The sequence below is a fragment of the Anabrus simplex genome, chromosome 4, assembly GCF_040414725.1.
Source record: "Anabrus simplex isolate iqAnaSimp1 chromosome 4, ASM4041472v1, whole genome shotgun sequence".
Classification (NCBI taxonomy): domain Eukaryota; kingdom Metazoa; phylum Arthropoda; class Insecta; order Orthoptera; family Tettigoniidae; genus Anabrus; species Anabrus simplex.
This window is the reverse complement of record NC_090268.1, coordinates 306,090,230-306,106,739: the sequence shown is the minus strand read 5'-3', so window position 1 is coordinate 306,106,739 and position 16,510 is coordinate 306,090,230. Positions and strand designations below refer to the sequence as shown.

At 39.3% G+C, this 16,510-nt stretch overlaps 1 protein-coding gene across 1 annotated transcript in view; it reads right to left on the bottom strand.

The window, feature by feature from the left end:
* LOC136871929 (chitinase-3-like protein 1) overlaps positions 1-16,510 on the bottom strand; it is a 90,812-nt gene that overhangs the window by 28,632 nt on the left and 45,670 nt on the right. The gene's annotated exons all lie outside the window — the stretch shown is intronic.

The window sequence follows — 16,510 nt, the reverse complement described above, 5'->3', positions numbered from 1 at the left end:
ATCCATGATGCAATTCTTGCCCTTTTAGTCCGGCATGTTACTTTTTTCTTATTTGTGTTTCCCGGAATAGGCAAGTTTCATTTGTAATTATCTCAAAATCTCATCATCAAAGAAAAGATAAAAATACTCTAGTGGATCAGTCTCTTGAACAAAATATGATGGTAATATAGTCCCCCAGCTAAATATTATATATTGCAATCCTAGGTGATGGGCCAGATCAAAATTACTCACGTCAGTCCAGGCATGTGCACTATTGTCTGTACAATCACTTGTGCCGTGCTCACATTCACTACCGCTGCCACAAGAAATCTCGGGAGATTGACCTTCACTGTTGCTAAATGACAATTCTGACACTTTCATTAACTATCTCATCACTTGTGATTAGATTCCTTTTAACTATTTTGCCAAAAACGCGGTTAGAAACCAGAAAATATGAACCACAGCATTCTGCAATCACGCGCGATTAACGCACTCAGTTGATAACTCACAAAGAAATGTGCATAATATAATTGTAACGCCACAATTCGGCTTTAAAATGTTTGTAAGTGCAGCTTATGTCATCTGTTGACTATTCATGTTACTATTTGAACTAAGAGAGCTGGTAAAATTTTGAAGTACTGTGCAAGCCCATATATTGGTTTCTGCCTGCGAGGATAAGGACAGGTAACCCATACATGGGTTTTCGCCTGGGGAAAGTACACCTTATAATTGAAGCCCCTTCTCTGGCCAGGAGATGTGTGACGTGATTTGAGGTGCGGTGAAGGGTAAGAAGGGATCAGCTGTGGCCTATAAAAGGTACTGTCCGAGCATTTGCTTCAAGTGAGAATGGAAAACTACAGGAAATTATTCTCAGGGCAGCCGATGGTGGGGCCAGCCAACTTGCCTCCTGAATGCAGAGACTGGCTCTCTTTCAAGCCACACTGTTCAGTGCATTATCTCCCCTTACTAGAGCATCATCAAGAGATGAACTTTTTATGTTCACAACTGCTACATATAAGTGACTAGAATTCTGGCAATGAAACAACATACAATACAGTAGGACCACGATAATCCGGCATGCTTGGGGATCTGCCAACAATGTATTTTCAAGGTCTTTTTAAAAACAAACAAGGGGATATAAACAAAGATTACAGTTTTTATGTAAAAAAATTAATACAGTAGAGCCTAGACAATTCGAAATTGGTTAATTCAAAATCTCGCCTAATGCAAAGAAGCTCTCATTCCTGGAAACATGAGGTAGGCCTATGGTTCTGTATGTTATTTAAATTGTTTAATTAGAAATATGGGTAAATTTTAATTCGAAGAACAATGTCGGTTCCATTACCAAAATTCAGACTTTTAATTCAAAACTGCTTTTACATTTTTAAAAATAGTCTTTTACAGAGTAATTTAAATTCAAAATATCTCTTCATCATGAAAGAATGCGTCTTCTGGAACGTGCAGGGGTAGCTTTTTGCACTTTCACTTAATACAGTGTGTCTACAGTGTGCTTCATATTTGCTAAGTTCGAGTGAAATCGTAATTCTTTTGTATTCAGCATTTTAAGGAACGCCACAATATCACGTAGCAGGCAGTGTGTGGAGAAGCAGAATCCACAAACACTGGTGATGCCACCAGTTGGCGAAAAAATGTGGCTCATATACCGTAATCAATTTGTATGCACTGAAAAATATTGTCAATGCCGATGAAACTGCATTTTCTTTTTAATGCCGAGCCCAAACGGACTTACGGTTTTAAAGGAAAGAAGAGCCAGCTGGGAAATCATACAAGGGTAGGGTCCCTGTACTGTATGCAATGCACACAGAAGCGAGACTTCCTTCCATCGTCATAGGAAAGTTTGATAAGCTACAATGTTTTAAGGGCATGCAAGTAAAGGTATCTAAAAATGCAAACAGTGCAGTAATCCAGAGGATCAAGCATTTGCACAGGGGAGCCAGCTTAATTTGTCCTCGTCTTTGAATCGTGTCTTTTTAGATCAGTTGCGTGAGGTTATGTTTGCCAATGTTTTACCGAAGTGCATTATTTGAATAATGTATATACACCTTCTTGGAAACATTTCAGAAATAGTGTTTTCCATGTCATTTGAAAAGTTTAAACTGAGAATCAAGGTGATTGCATGCATTAATGGGTCTTAGAATACTTCGTGATACAGCAAGGGTTGGCATTGCTGAATTACAAGAGAAGTGCCATGGCGGGAACTTGTATGAGGATAGTCACTGTAATGTGTTGTAATGCAGACGGAAGTGAGAGATTTTTCTCCCCTCGTCATAGGAAAGTTCGATAAGCCACAATGTTTTAAGGGCATCAGTACTTTCTATGCAAGTACAAGGCATCTAAAATGCATATAGTACAGTAATCCAATGAATAAAGCACTTGCACAGGGAGCAAGTATAGATTTCTCCTCGTCTTTGAATCATTTTTAAAATTTCATTGCGTGAGGTTATGTTTGCCAGTGAGTTATCCAACTGTATTGTTTGAATACTGTAAATGCACTTTGTTGGATACATTTTGGAATTAGTCTTTTCAATGGCATTTGAAGGGTTTAAACTGTGAATCAAGGTTAACTGCATGCAGTACTGGGTCTTAGAATATTTTGTGACGCAGCTAGGGTTGGCATTTCTGAATTACGAGTTGGCAGTTAATTCAAAATCACGTCATTTGAAGTTAAATTTTTGTTCCCCCAATGACTTCGAATTAATGAGGTTTTACTGTAATTGTTATTTATTAAACACAACAGAACATATTATAATAAAAGAATTAAGAAAACAAAACTGAATTAAATATTAAATACTGTACTGCACAAATAATCAGTTTAAGGCTAAAAGTTTTAGCAAAGTTCAATAAGTCATTAATATTTTTGTAGATCTATTATGAAATAAAGAAGCACCATGGCTTTGAAAGCCAAGAACAATTTAATTTTAATCAAATAAAAATTTAGATTGAGCTTTAAAAGCCCACAATTATAGACATGATAATTAGCTTTTGGGCTGTTGCAGCATCAAGGAAACAAGGTGAAATTCTTTACGTTTTGCAGAGTACTTTGCTCCACATCTTCAGAAGAAAATCTTGTCTGTTCACGAGGAAGTCAAAGTTCTCTGCAAAATGTCAATAATTCCACCTTGTTACCTTGACACAGCAAAAGCCCAAAAGTTATGTCAAATAAAAATTGTTTAACACAGTACCAAGAATTTGGTACAGTTCAGTCTGAATCACTGTCTATAGGTGTCTGATGATGTCAAACATGTAAGACTGGTATCAGCCACTGGTAGGACAGCTTGAATTTTCTTCTGAGCCCTCTGAAACATTGCTGGGATATTTAACTGTTTCTTGGATTGAGCTCCTTTTTTTTTGACAAAAATTATTTGTATAGTGTGGAGATTCATAACTTCAGCAATATTGTATTGTTGGTTCCTCTCTGTGAATTTCACGATGGTGTTTAAGGTTTGCAAAGCTTCAGGCCATGAGATGTTTGGTTTCAAAAACATATTCACTGTACGTACAAATTTTTCACTGTGCTGTAGTCTATTTGACAGTCATGCACATTACTAAACTTTGATACAGTATGATGAATTTATTAAATAACTGTAAAAGAAAACCGCATTGCACGGATGCAAATGTGAGTACTGTAAGTATAGGTCTATATCAACAAAGCATCATTGTGATACTAGCACGAAGCCAAGACAGCGACTGGCTGATCCCGGCAAGAGCATATTCGTAGTGAGGTAGGCAGTAGTTACTGACGGAACTCTGAATGGTTCCGATATTTCTCAAACGTGTCCGACTGTACTGCCAATCATGTCAAGTGCTAAGTCCCTCAAATTATAGGAAAAAATCAATTTCTGATGCGTGCCGGACTATCTAGTCTGCTGGACTATCGAGTGCCGTATTATCATGGCCCTGCTGAAATGGTAAGATATGTAAACTGGAAAAAATCCAAAGGTAAGCAGCACGATTTGTTCTCAGTGATTTCCAACATGAGATTAGTGTTATGAAAATGTTATAGACCTTGGGCTGGGAAGAGTTGGAAGTAACGAGGCAAGCTGCTTGACTAAGCACTATGTTCCAAGCTATAATTGCAGAGATGGCGTGGAATGATATTAGTAGCAGTGGCGAGTCTAAGAATATTGTTCAAGCTTACCTTAAATTCTTTTATAAAGCAAGTGTATGCGGCGCTCCTTTCTCTCTGCAAATGTATCAATGACGCGGTCCCTGAAGCTCTCGTTATTTGACAGTTTGTGCAATAGAGATTTTTCTATCGCAAGTGTACTTAAATTACATAGTCTACTGTTTGTCACTGAATTCCTCAGGAAGGTTTTTATGCATTTTAGCACACTCATACTTCTTTCACTAGAACATGTTGCCACTCATCATCATCATTCCGTGTCCGGTCAGCATTTCCAAAATGTAGCAACTCCGATGGCCTTGTTGTTCGCCTCGATCAGGTCCTGTGTAGTGCAGGGTTGTTCTAGTAGAGGACAGATGCGCAGATGGTTCGGATCTTGTGTTACACCACACTCGCAGGATGCGTCTCCTCAGCTGGAAGTATGCCCCATTTTTACATGTTGGTCTTGCAAAGAGGGCCGCCCATCCTAAGACGATTAAGTGATCTCCAAATAGGGTAGGATAGGTCATTCCCTGGAGCTAGTTCTTCCTTTGCAGGGGTATCAGATGGCAGCCTGCTCTTCCACCTAGTGATGTGGTTAGACTGCAATGTTCCTATCAGTGGTTGAGTCCTGGTGATGAAGCTCTTTCTCGACTTCAGTCGACAGATTACAGCCTGGTGATCATGCAGTGGATGGCGAAAATCATTAGTCTGCTTTGTCCTCTCTGCATCAGCAGCAACAGCCCTTCTGATAGTTGGGGGAGCTATTCCAACAATCGGGTAGAGTTTGTCAACTGGAGATGACTTCAGACATCCCGACAAGATTCATATGGTCTCGTTGATTGCAATGTCAATCTGCTTGGTGTGAGTGGATGCACTCCACACAGGTGAAGCGTACTCTACAGTGGACACACACAAAGCAAGAGCAGAGGTTCTCAGGACGCGAGGGCTTGCTCCCCAGGTGGTACCTGTGAGTTTTCTCAAAATATTGTTCCGTGAACTGACTTTCAACCTGGTATTGTGGCAATGTTTCTTGAAGGACAGTGTTCGGTCAAGAGTAACACCTAGATACACAGGTGTTGGACAATGCCTTGCCATGTAATGTCCAGTTCCCGCCGAGCTTCTCTATTTCTTAAGTGAAATGTGCACACCTGAGTCTTGGGATTTGGCTTTAGATAATTGCCTTCATAGTAAGAGCCAAGAGTATCTAGTGCAGAAGTCAACTTTCCCTCCACCTCTTAAAATGTCTTTCCTTGGGCAGCTACTGTAGTATCATCGGCGCATATGAAAAGCCTGGTATGTTCCGTTGTTATGTTGTTTGTTTGTAAACCTTGTCCAGGCCATTATCCAACATATATTTTAGCAGTATTTGTGGAGGTAAATGTTTAGCTTCATCAGAGCACACATTCACAAGTTCATTTGTCAGTTGTTCACTTTCGAAAAAAGGGTACATCTTCAGGAGTTGTTTCATTTTCATTGAGGGAAAACTTGTGTTGTAAGCCTTAAATTGTTAGGAATGAAGCCATATTTTGCAGTGTCGACTTAGTTAAATGCAATAAAAACTTTTCAGTCTGTCAAACACACAGCAATTACAATATAAATTATAACACTATAAACATGATTGCCTTCATAGTAAGAGCCAAGAGTATCTAGTGCAGAAGTCAACTTTCCCTCCACCTCTTCAAATGTCTTACCTTGGGCAGCTACTGTAGTATGACTAAGTGTCATTCTTGATAGGTATGTTTATAGTGTTATAATTTATATTGTAATTGTTGTGTGTTTGACAGACTGAAAAGTTTTTATTGCATCAGCTTTAAATTGATTCTCATCTAATAATTCAGCAAAATGGAAGTTTTCAAAGTCACAGAACCGTATTTCCATCTGTACCATGGTGGTATCAATTATTTCATATGCTAATGCTGTGAGGGTTGACACTACAGATGGTTCTGTTGTCATTGCGGTATTGAGAGCTTTGCTGGTGTCTATGCATTCATTCACTGTTTCTTCATTTCTCAGATTTTTTAAGTTACTTGTGGTTTGCTTTATCTCATGGTTGCAGATATTTACATTAGATGTGCATTTTGCTTGCAGCACCTTGAATAAATGATCCGTGTAGCAGAATATCTTGTTAAAGATGCACAACAGGAAGAGAAAATTAGGGTCATCTAATCTCTTAACCAGTCCCATAGCACCATTAACAGATTTGCCATACCATTCTTCATCTTTATCAAGAGCTTCTTTCAAGTCCTTGAAATGGTATGCTATTGTTAGTGTTGCTCTGGAGTGGAAGTTCCAACATGTCGTACATGCCGGGGGACTTAGGACTCGAGTTCTCTTTGATGACTTGGTGAAATATGTATGGAAGGCAGTCAAATCATAAGTAAAGAGATGCACTTTCATTATAGCTTTTGCTCCATACAAGAGTACCAAATTAAGCTTATGTGCATAGCAATGTATAAACATTGAATGTGGGCAAACTTGCTTTACGATAGTTGAACACCCCCTGTAGAACCCGCCATTATGGAAGCCCCGTCATAAGTCTGACATATTAATTTATTTTCTACGCCCCATTTTCTTACAACATCCAATATTATGGCTGACAATCCAGTGGCACTTTTATCTTTTGAGACGTCGTAGAACCCGACAAACAACTCGTGAACGTTATAGCCAACACAGTACTGAAATATAATGTTCATCTGATTCTGACAAGATATATCTAATGTTTCATCTGCCTGAACTGATACAAATTCACAAATAGAAAGTTCTTTCTGAATCTCTTCATTCATCACTTGAGTTACAGTCAATAAGTTCATTCTGAATGTCACTCGAAGTTCCTTTAAATCCTGAAGTTGCTCCCAGATGCTCTCTCATGAATTGTTCTTCTTGTGCTAGCAATTCCAGGGTCTCGGGGTAGTTACCTTTATTTACAGAGTCACTACTCTCGTCATGCCCATGGAATGGAAGTTCCTGTTTTCCGAGAAAACACACCACTTGAACTAACCTGCCAAGAAACCGTCTATTATGATTTACTAACTCATTATGGTTTAGAGCTGCAAGACGAGCCACTTCTGATAAGGCATGCTCTATTCTACTCCTGCCAAGAAGAAGAAAACGCTCACTGTTCTGAATATGTCTTTTTGAAATCTGGTGTTTACGTGCTCTTCTATGAAGTTTTTTTAGGGTACTAATGCCACCCTCATTCCATTCACGATCACCTCCAAATAATATTCAAATGTAACAATAAAACTTACAATCTGTCACACTTGCTGTAAGCCATGTATAATCCTTATACCATTGAGACTGGAAAGTTCTTATTTGGTTTCCATCCTTTTGCACAATTCTCAATAATGGCTGTGGTCGCTTGTCTTTCAGGGCACATTTTTCTTTGAAAGACAAAGAAAATGGAGTTCAAAGCAAGTATGTAATAAGATCATTACCTTCATTCCTTATACATGGATTAAAAAGACACTGGAAACTCTTTTCACAAAACACAGACCACTAATAATAAGTTGTAAACTTCGCAGATCAACAGATCACAACGTAAACATTAACTCGTAACTCGAGACTTGGGGACTTGACTCCCAGCTAGGTTTCAAAGCGAGCACTTACCACTGAATGACGTCATACGTTGTCATAGCAACCAGCACAAGCCCCACCTGCTAGCAGGAAAGTAAGAGTCTGGCTAGGCTCAGTGCTCTGTGAGTAGCGCGGCAAGCAGAGAGCCGTGAAGTCTATTAAGTTTATTAGACATAATTTTTGTGCCTTATAACAATCATTTATTATTCGTATTTCGTCTGGGAAATCTGAGACTCTTAGATTCCCCCCTAGCTTTGCCACTGATTAGTAGACAAATAATCTTGAGTGGAGTTTCTAACAATAGGAAAGATCATAATATGAAGATTTGCAATTCAAGGAGACAAATTGTGTCATTTATAAGAAGAGGAATAATTTTTCAAAAGATATGTTTGATAAATTTCCAACTTCTTTGATATAATTAAGAAAAGACTAGGTAAATAGATGATAGAGAAACTGCCACCTGGTGACAGCCTTAAATGCAGATTAGGACCGACCGACCGACCGACCGACCGACCGACTGACTGATTGATTTGAATACCTGGGATCCACTGTCACTAATGAGCCTGAAATATGCACTTGTATTTGGAAGAACACCTCCATCACCATCAAGATGAAACTAAGATTTGTGCAATCTCTCATCTTCCCCATCATAATATTTTCTTCTTCTTCTTCTTCTTCTTACGCTGTTTTAATCTTGGCTCGCTATTTTGCACGACCTTGGGCATCATATGGTCTTAAGCTAAGAGTTTTCACATCAGCGTTTACTGTGTCATGCCAGCACTGTTTTGGATGTCCACATGGACATTGTCCATTAATTTCAAAGAAGTGGTGAAACTGGCAACTGTTCCAGATGCAGCAGGCAGGACATAACCATACCATTGGAGACAGTTTTCATTGATGGGTAAGATGCCAATTTGCTGGCAAATGGTGTCTTTTTGACATGATGCAGGAGTGTGATGACCATCAACCAATGGAACATGCGCATTTCCATGTTGTATAGTTGGCGGTCCATAGCTTTGTCAGCTGGTCGCCGTTCAACACTGTATAAAGCAACAGGACGTACTACCATGCAGTATATTTTGAACTTCAGAGTATGCCTGTGACTTCCCTCCATTTTATCCATCCTGCCTTTATCGTACTTCATCACATATCCCACCATCAGTCTACAGGAATGAGATCCTAGATACCAGAAGCTTACAGTCTTCGTTAAGGTCTCTCAGTCAACTTGGATGGAGCCATTGCTTGGGATTGTTTCCAGGTATTTGGTCTTCTCTTTGTTCAGTCTAAGACCGTATTATGAGAGACGGCTGTCCCAGTCTTCAACTTGATGCTGCAATCCTCTTCTAGTGGCATCAGAAAATGCAATATAATCTGCATATAAGAGAGTCGAGGGTACACTTCTTTGCACGTCACATGTGATTGTGTCCATTACAAGGACAAAGAGCAATGGGGACAATGCACAGCTTTGGTGTACACTGACTTTCACTGGGAAGCTCTCCAAGATGCTGACAGCGCAACATACATGACTTGTAATGTTTGTGTATAGCATATTTATCCAATTGATAAGCATTTCTGGTATATTGTAGTCACAAACTGCATACAACATCACATTATGTTAAACATAGTCGAACACCTTTTCAAGATCAAGGAAGGTAGTGTGTATTGGCTGTTGTTTCTCTTGGTGCTTTTTATTGGGTATTCTGGCAGCGAATATTGCATCTGTTGTTCCAGCACCCTTGACGAAGCCGCACTGGTTGATTCTAATGCTGATGATGTCATGCAGTTGCCGATCAAGGATTCTCTCAAAAATCTTCATTGTGTGCAACAGCAGGTGAATTGGATGGCAATTTTCACATTCTCCTAGATCACCTTTTGACTTGAAGATAGGCACAGTGATGCCTGTAGCCCAATCACTGGGAACAGAGCAGACGCAGCTTCATAATATGATCTGCAGAGCTGCAGAACCACCAGAATGAAAGATAATATACAGCGATTAGCAATCCCATCCTCCGTATTGTGTGTTGTTATTGAGCGAAAGATCGATGCCCATTCAGATAGTGGTAATGCAGTGTATTGATTTATTCAAGTGTCCGAATGAATCAATTCATAGGAACGGCAAGCTCACGTCACACTATTCAGCTGACTCGCAGTGGACAGTGCCGAGTGGCTTACTCACGGCTCACTAGCGGGACACTGGACATTGGTGGGGAACCGAGCTTCCGCTGCAGCGAGACATACAGTGAGCCATAGCACATTGAAACAATTGTACACAGTCACGGATCAGTGAGACACGACACACACACACACATGCGGCTCCTTATCGGCACACTGGACACTGGCGGGGAGCCGAGCTTCCACTGCAGTGAGACATACAGTGAGCCATTGCACACTGAAAGAATTGTACGCAGGCAAGGATTAGTGAGTCACAACACACACATGGTTCATTATCGGTACACTGGACACTGGCGGGGAGCCAAACTTCCTCTGAAGCAATACATACAAAGCCATGGTACACTGAAAGAATCCTATGCTATAATGGACTTTCAAGCTCAGCTCATTTGAAAATAATACCCACTTTCATTCACTGTCCTCTTCTCACAGGGACTTTTAAATAGTAGACGGATTTATTTACAGTGTTAAAAAGGTAGTCAAAATATAATTCCAAAGTACCTAGCTTGTAAGTAGGTAGGCTATTATGTTATTCTATTTACCATATTAGTTTAATCAATCGGTATTTTTCTAACTAGTTGTCGTTCGACAATTAATTAAACTCAACTCTCTAGCCTCCCCGTCTGGCTGAGTGGCTCAGAGGGTTGAGGCGTTGACCTTCTGAACCCAACTTGGCAGGTTCGATCTTGGCTCAGTGTGATGGTATTTGAAGGTGCTCAACCTTTTGACGGTAGATTTACTGGCATGTAAATGAGCTTCTGAGGGACTAAATTCTGGCACCTTGGTGTCCCCAAAAACCATAAACATTGTTAATGGGACTTAAAGCCAGTAACATTATTATCTAGCCTACCCTATGACTATGAGTCATGCTCAAAACCACTCAAAATTGTCTGTTTTATATTCAGAAGAACCGCTCGGTATTCTCTCAGTTCATATGTCGCATCATTGCACAATACTTCAATAATTGAATCACGAGATCACCGGTGTATGCGGGCAGTGAGTAAGTGAGCAGACTAATGCAATAGCTTAAATAAAAAAATGTTTAATCTGAAAACCATTGGGCTACTGTACATCTTGTGTAGCCTAAACAAAATATGACATTTTAAAAAAATCCTCAGCTGATAGAAAAAGACATTTTGAAAGATGAACAAGCTAGTTGGCCATGCATTTAGGGTCGCGTAGCTATGAGCTTGCATTTGGGGTATGGCGGGTTCAAATCCTACCGTCAGCAGCCGTTAAGATGGTTTTCCGTGATTTCCTATTTTCACACCAGGCACGTGCTGGTGCTGTACCTTAATTAAGATCACGGCTGCTTCCTTCCCACTTCTAGCCATTTCCTATCTCTTTGTCGCCATAAGACCTATCTGTGTTGGTGTGACGTAAAGCAACTTATTTGATTGATATTTAATATGTGGGATACTTATTGTGGACACAGATAATTTTACATCTAATTATATATAAGAGCTGTGACATTCAGAGAACTGTGGAAAACCATTAGGTAGTGTATAAAATTTGAGTTATGTCAGTAATTATTATTATTATTATTATTATTATTATTATTATTATTATTATTATTATTATTATTATTATTATTATTATTATTATTATTATTATTATTATTATTATTATTAACTACGTAAGTTTTGTGCTGTAATATAATAAGCAAGTATAGTACTGAATCTGGAAGTTAGATGACGCATAGGGAAGTAGTTCATAGAATGAAAACCAGATGGTAGCAGCAAGCATTGAATGTTGTTGCTGCTGTCTTATCAGTACACACTACACAGATGCAATAGAATTGATGACTCTAATGAGCCATGAATCAGCTCGCTGTATCAATTCAGTAATGTGAACGGAATCAAATGAATCGGTTCATTAAAATGAATCTAATATCCCATCACTAGATCTGGCAACCTTGTTTGGATCTGTGAACACCAGAACATTAGGTTGAAAGCATGTGAGCATGTAACTACAGCTTTTTCCGATAGGTGGTTCTGCATGAAAAAGGTTCTGTATGAACTGCACGCCTTGCAACACAGCTGGCCTTCCCGTGTTGCTGAGACCACAGAGTTAGTAAATGATACACTAGAGCAGGGATGGCGAACTAGGTGACACGCGAACACGATTTCGGTGGCACGCCACATGAACATAATATTTTATATATACGTCTCGTACTACAGACAATGCATATCTTATAGTGTTTCACGTGTAAGAAATAAATATCGAAAATCTAAATACTAGTTCCATTCGGACGTGCAATATGGCAACACTGCTCCGAAAGTCAAGTAAGATAGTGTCGTTCTCTGGTGGTTTTGTATACGGGCATTGCAAACATGTTTTCGGTGCCGAAAAGAACAGAAACTTAACAAAGGTGGTGATGACCGTATTTTTCAAGAACTCTGGCCAAGGGAATTCGGACTGATAAAAAGATATGTTGCTTGTGTTCGGAAACAATTCTATCCCCCACATTTAATGTAAAGCGCAATTTCAAGACTGGTCATTCAGATATTTGTTCCATTTCAAATGAAGAAAGAAGAGAGTTCGTTTCACAAAATATCGAACATTACACAAAACAAACTAGTTCTTGTGTATCATATTTCCACCCTAGGAATAATATCGGTGAGGCTGCACAGTACAGCATGCATGGGAAACCGATTTCTGACGGTGAGTTGTTGAAAGAAAGTTTCTTATTGACGTCCGACACATTATTTGAAAACTTCCCTAACAAACAACTAATAATTAACAGAATTAAAGGAATGCCAGCCAGATGAACTGCTGTCAAGGATAGAATAATAAAAATGAGTGAAGAATATTCGGAGCAGTTGAAAGCTAATTTGGATAACTCCCACATGTGTGCAGTATATTTTGATGAAAGCATGAATGGGACCTTACAAACAAGGATAGCTGTTTTTTTTTAAGATTTCCTTATGGAAATGTGATGAGGGAGAAATTAGTTTAATTGTTGAGCGTACAAACTACAACATGGGAAGATAATGAAGCTAATGGAGGAAGTGAAGTCCATTCTGAATATTAGTACTTTTGATTTTTATATCTAATATTTTTTTTACAATTTGTTTTACGTCGCACCGACACAGATAGGACTTGTGGCGACGATGGGATAGGCTTACGAGTGGGAAGGAAACCGTTGTGTCCATAATTGAGGTACAGCCATGCAATCAAATGTATTTACAAGATATATGTATAATAAATAAATAAATAAATAAATAAATAAATAAATAAATAAATAAATAAATAAATAAATAGCATATTATTAAACATAATCGGGAATTTGGAAAGGATGTCTCGGGGGAGGGGGGGAGTTGGGTTGTAGGTTGTAGACATCCCTTAATGGAAAACAAGTGGCACAGTCAACAGGTGAGAATAATGAACCAGACTTAAAATGGCACACTAGTTGGAAAAGGTTCGCCATCCCTGCACTAGAGGTAGCACCAGTGCCACCGTCTGCAAGAGAATCACTGCAGTGAGTGGAGCATGTTGAAATCTCCTTGTCAGCTCTTTGGAAAAAAGGTTCCTCCGTGTACTCATCAATGTAAATAGAGAACTTTTAAAACTGTGTGGATATTGATACGGTTTAAAATTCTTACATGTAAACATTCTCAGAGACTACAGTATAATTGTAATGTTTTTGTTCAGTAGAAAAAAAGTCCAAAAAACTTAAAAACAGGAGAAATGCACAATGAAAGAGGATGGTGCTCATTTGCGATTAAGTAACACAAAAACATATCAGATGTAAGGCTTTTCAGGCGTTTGCTGTATTAACCAGCGTTTCGTCTTAGGTCTGACACTAGACCCGTCAGAGTGGGATGTGTCAGACCCTACCCACTGACACTGGGTGTATGCAGGTGAGCTTATCAGAAGCCTATATATGAGGCACAGTCTGATAACTGCATATGGGAGATAAATCTCCACAATGGAATAATTGCCCGCCTAGCAATTCCGAATGGAAAATAAGTAACACAAAATCAATTTACTGTTAAGTCTTCAAACAATGTACTTTAAGATTGTGAGTATGTATATTTCTCTATCTTTTGTGTAAATGGCCAGGACTTTAGGCATAATTCTATCCAATGACTAAAAACATTCTCTCTCATATGAAGCAAATGAGTGAATTTTTAGGCCTAAAAGCCTTGGAGAATTTATGGGGCTAACTAGACAAATTATTGCCATCGCTGATTTTTAAACGTGATTAAAAGTAGAAATATAACACTGGTTGTGGTTTTAGTCTGTTATGGAGTTTTTATTTAGCTTTTCCTCCCCAAGCGTGGCTGTAAATCACACCCTCTCCTCCCTTGGACTATCACTCTCTTTGGAACAGCCTTGTCTTACTGGATGTGAAAGAAAAGACCTGGTTTGATGATTTGTATTGAAATGTTACTGCTCTGGGTTGGCATCTTGCTATTAGACAACACTGTGGCCGAGAATTATTTCAAGAGTTTAAACTGACCTCCTTTCGACAAAGGTTTTAACAGGTGGTCTTCCACTCTTCGTAATACAGTTGGCAAGATAAAACAAGCCATTCTACAGTTCTACATTCAACATTCTACAGTTAATCATGGCTATGTTTTTCCATAATGGTAGTGAATTCTTTGAAGTTAGGTAGACATAAAAATGAAAACAGAAACGTTAATACAATCAGATGATGTTCCCCCTCCATTAAGAAAGCCAGCTCCCAATGATGTATGCAGGTCTCGGAACCTCTGTAAATATGAGCGTGTCAATACCACATCTATTTTTTTTTTTTTTTTTTTTCAATAAGCGGAAGAAAGGCTTCCTTTGTAACATTTTAACTGTTGCTTTTTGTACAAGTCAGTTGTTTATATCGTCGAAGTCCCTAAAAAAATTGGCTTCTTACAAATTGAGATGTATGTTAACCTGTATTTTTTTTGTACATTTTCAGGGGACTTCAAAGCTCATAGGACATGGAACAAGATGTTTCTGCAAGGTTGGAGGACAGATGCCAACGAGCAAAGGTGGCAGTTCCCATGAAATGAAAATTTCACAGCCTATTTCCAGTCATTCCACCAGGTCAGGAATGGAATGACTGAAGCCCCCATCTAGTGGCGAGGATAGGAAATGTGCCGGCTGCTGAAGCCTGTTGCACTCCTCTGGAGCAATGATTAATGAATGATTAATGAAATGAAATGGTATTGGAGAGTGTTGCTGGAATGAAAGATGACAGAGAAAACCGGAGTGCCTGGAGAAAACCCTATCCTGCCTCTGCTTTGTCCAGCACAAATCTCACATGGAGTGACTAGGATTTGAATCACGGTATCCAGCGGTGAAAGGCCGGCGCACTGGCGCCTGAGCCACAGAGACTTCGGCACTTCTCATATGTAATACAAATTTAGATTTGTCTATTACACTTACTGCAATGGACTGGGCGTCGCTGAGCAGAACCACCAACATAATTCAGCACAAGCCACCAATGGAACAGAGTCAGTGTCAACTGTGGCAATGAAAAAGTTAGTCAGCCAGTTGATTGCAAATTTTTTAAATTCCTGCAACATCCAGAAGTCTGCCTGAAGGTCATCTGGTCCTGGCGCTTTTTGGTTCTTCATACTCCTGATGATGCTGGTGACTTCCTCTGACATGATGTGTAAGATAGGACCTGTTGTTGGATTACTTTGTGGAATAGGAGAATGTGGGAACTTAATGTTGGAAATCTCTTCAAAGTGTCATTGTCAACATTTGAGGATGTCCTGTCGGTCCTGCAATCGCCAACCATCTTTGCCTTTTATGCACACATAGTGCTCATTATCCTGTGCTTACTTTGTTCTAGCTTTGGTTAGCCGGAAGATAGTTTTCTCTCCTTCCTTTGAGTCCAGTGTTTTATACATGTCATTATAGTGACTGCATCTAGATTCAGCGACAGCTTTCTTAGCCTCATGTTTTGGCTATGACATATATTTCCCTGTTGTCTGGAGTCTTTTATGAAACCCAGCTTCTATATTCCTTCTTCTTTTCATGCATCTTTTCTTTTACTTTCTTCATTGCTATATATGCATCAGAAACTTGGACTGAAAAAATAGCAGACTGCTGCAGGATCAATGCCTTGGAACTGTAGTGCTATAGAAGGTTATTACAAATACCATGGATGGCACACTGCACCAGTGAGTCAATCCTGAGACAAACTGGTGTTGACATGGGACTGTTAGTCCTAGGAGCCAAACACTTCATGAAATACTTCAGATACAATGCCAGGAGACCAGAGGCAATGAAAATACTGATTGTCAAGGAAAACGTTGATGGCCAATGGCCCAGAGTATGTGTTCCATTATAATGGGCAGAATAACTCAAGAGCCTGACAAGAGAGAACTTGCAAGATGTGATCTACCATGCTCAGGACAGGGAAGACTGCAGCAGAACTGTCAATATGCTTTTGTATCATGATGTCACCATACCTTTAGGGAGGGTCAGAACATGAGAGAGAGATTGAATATTTGCTACACATGATCCTAAATTCATATGGTCAATCAAAGCATGTTAGGTATCTTTCATAATTTTATCTCAATAGGGAGACAACTGGCACCACAGAACGAAAAAGATTTCAGAATGAAGAGGCATCCCTCTTCATACTCTGTTCTTAAAATAAAGGAAGCTGTATGCTTAAAATATTACACTATGTTATATTGGCTGAAAGCA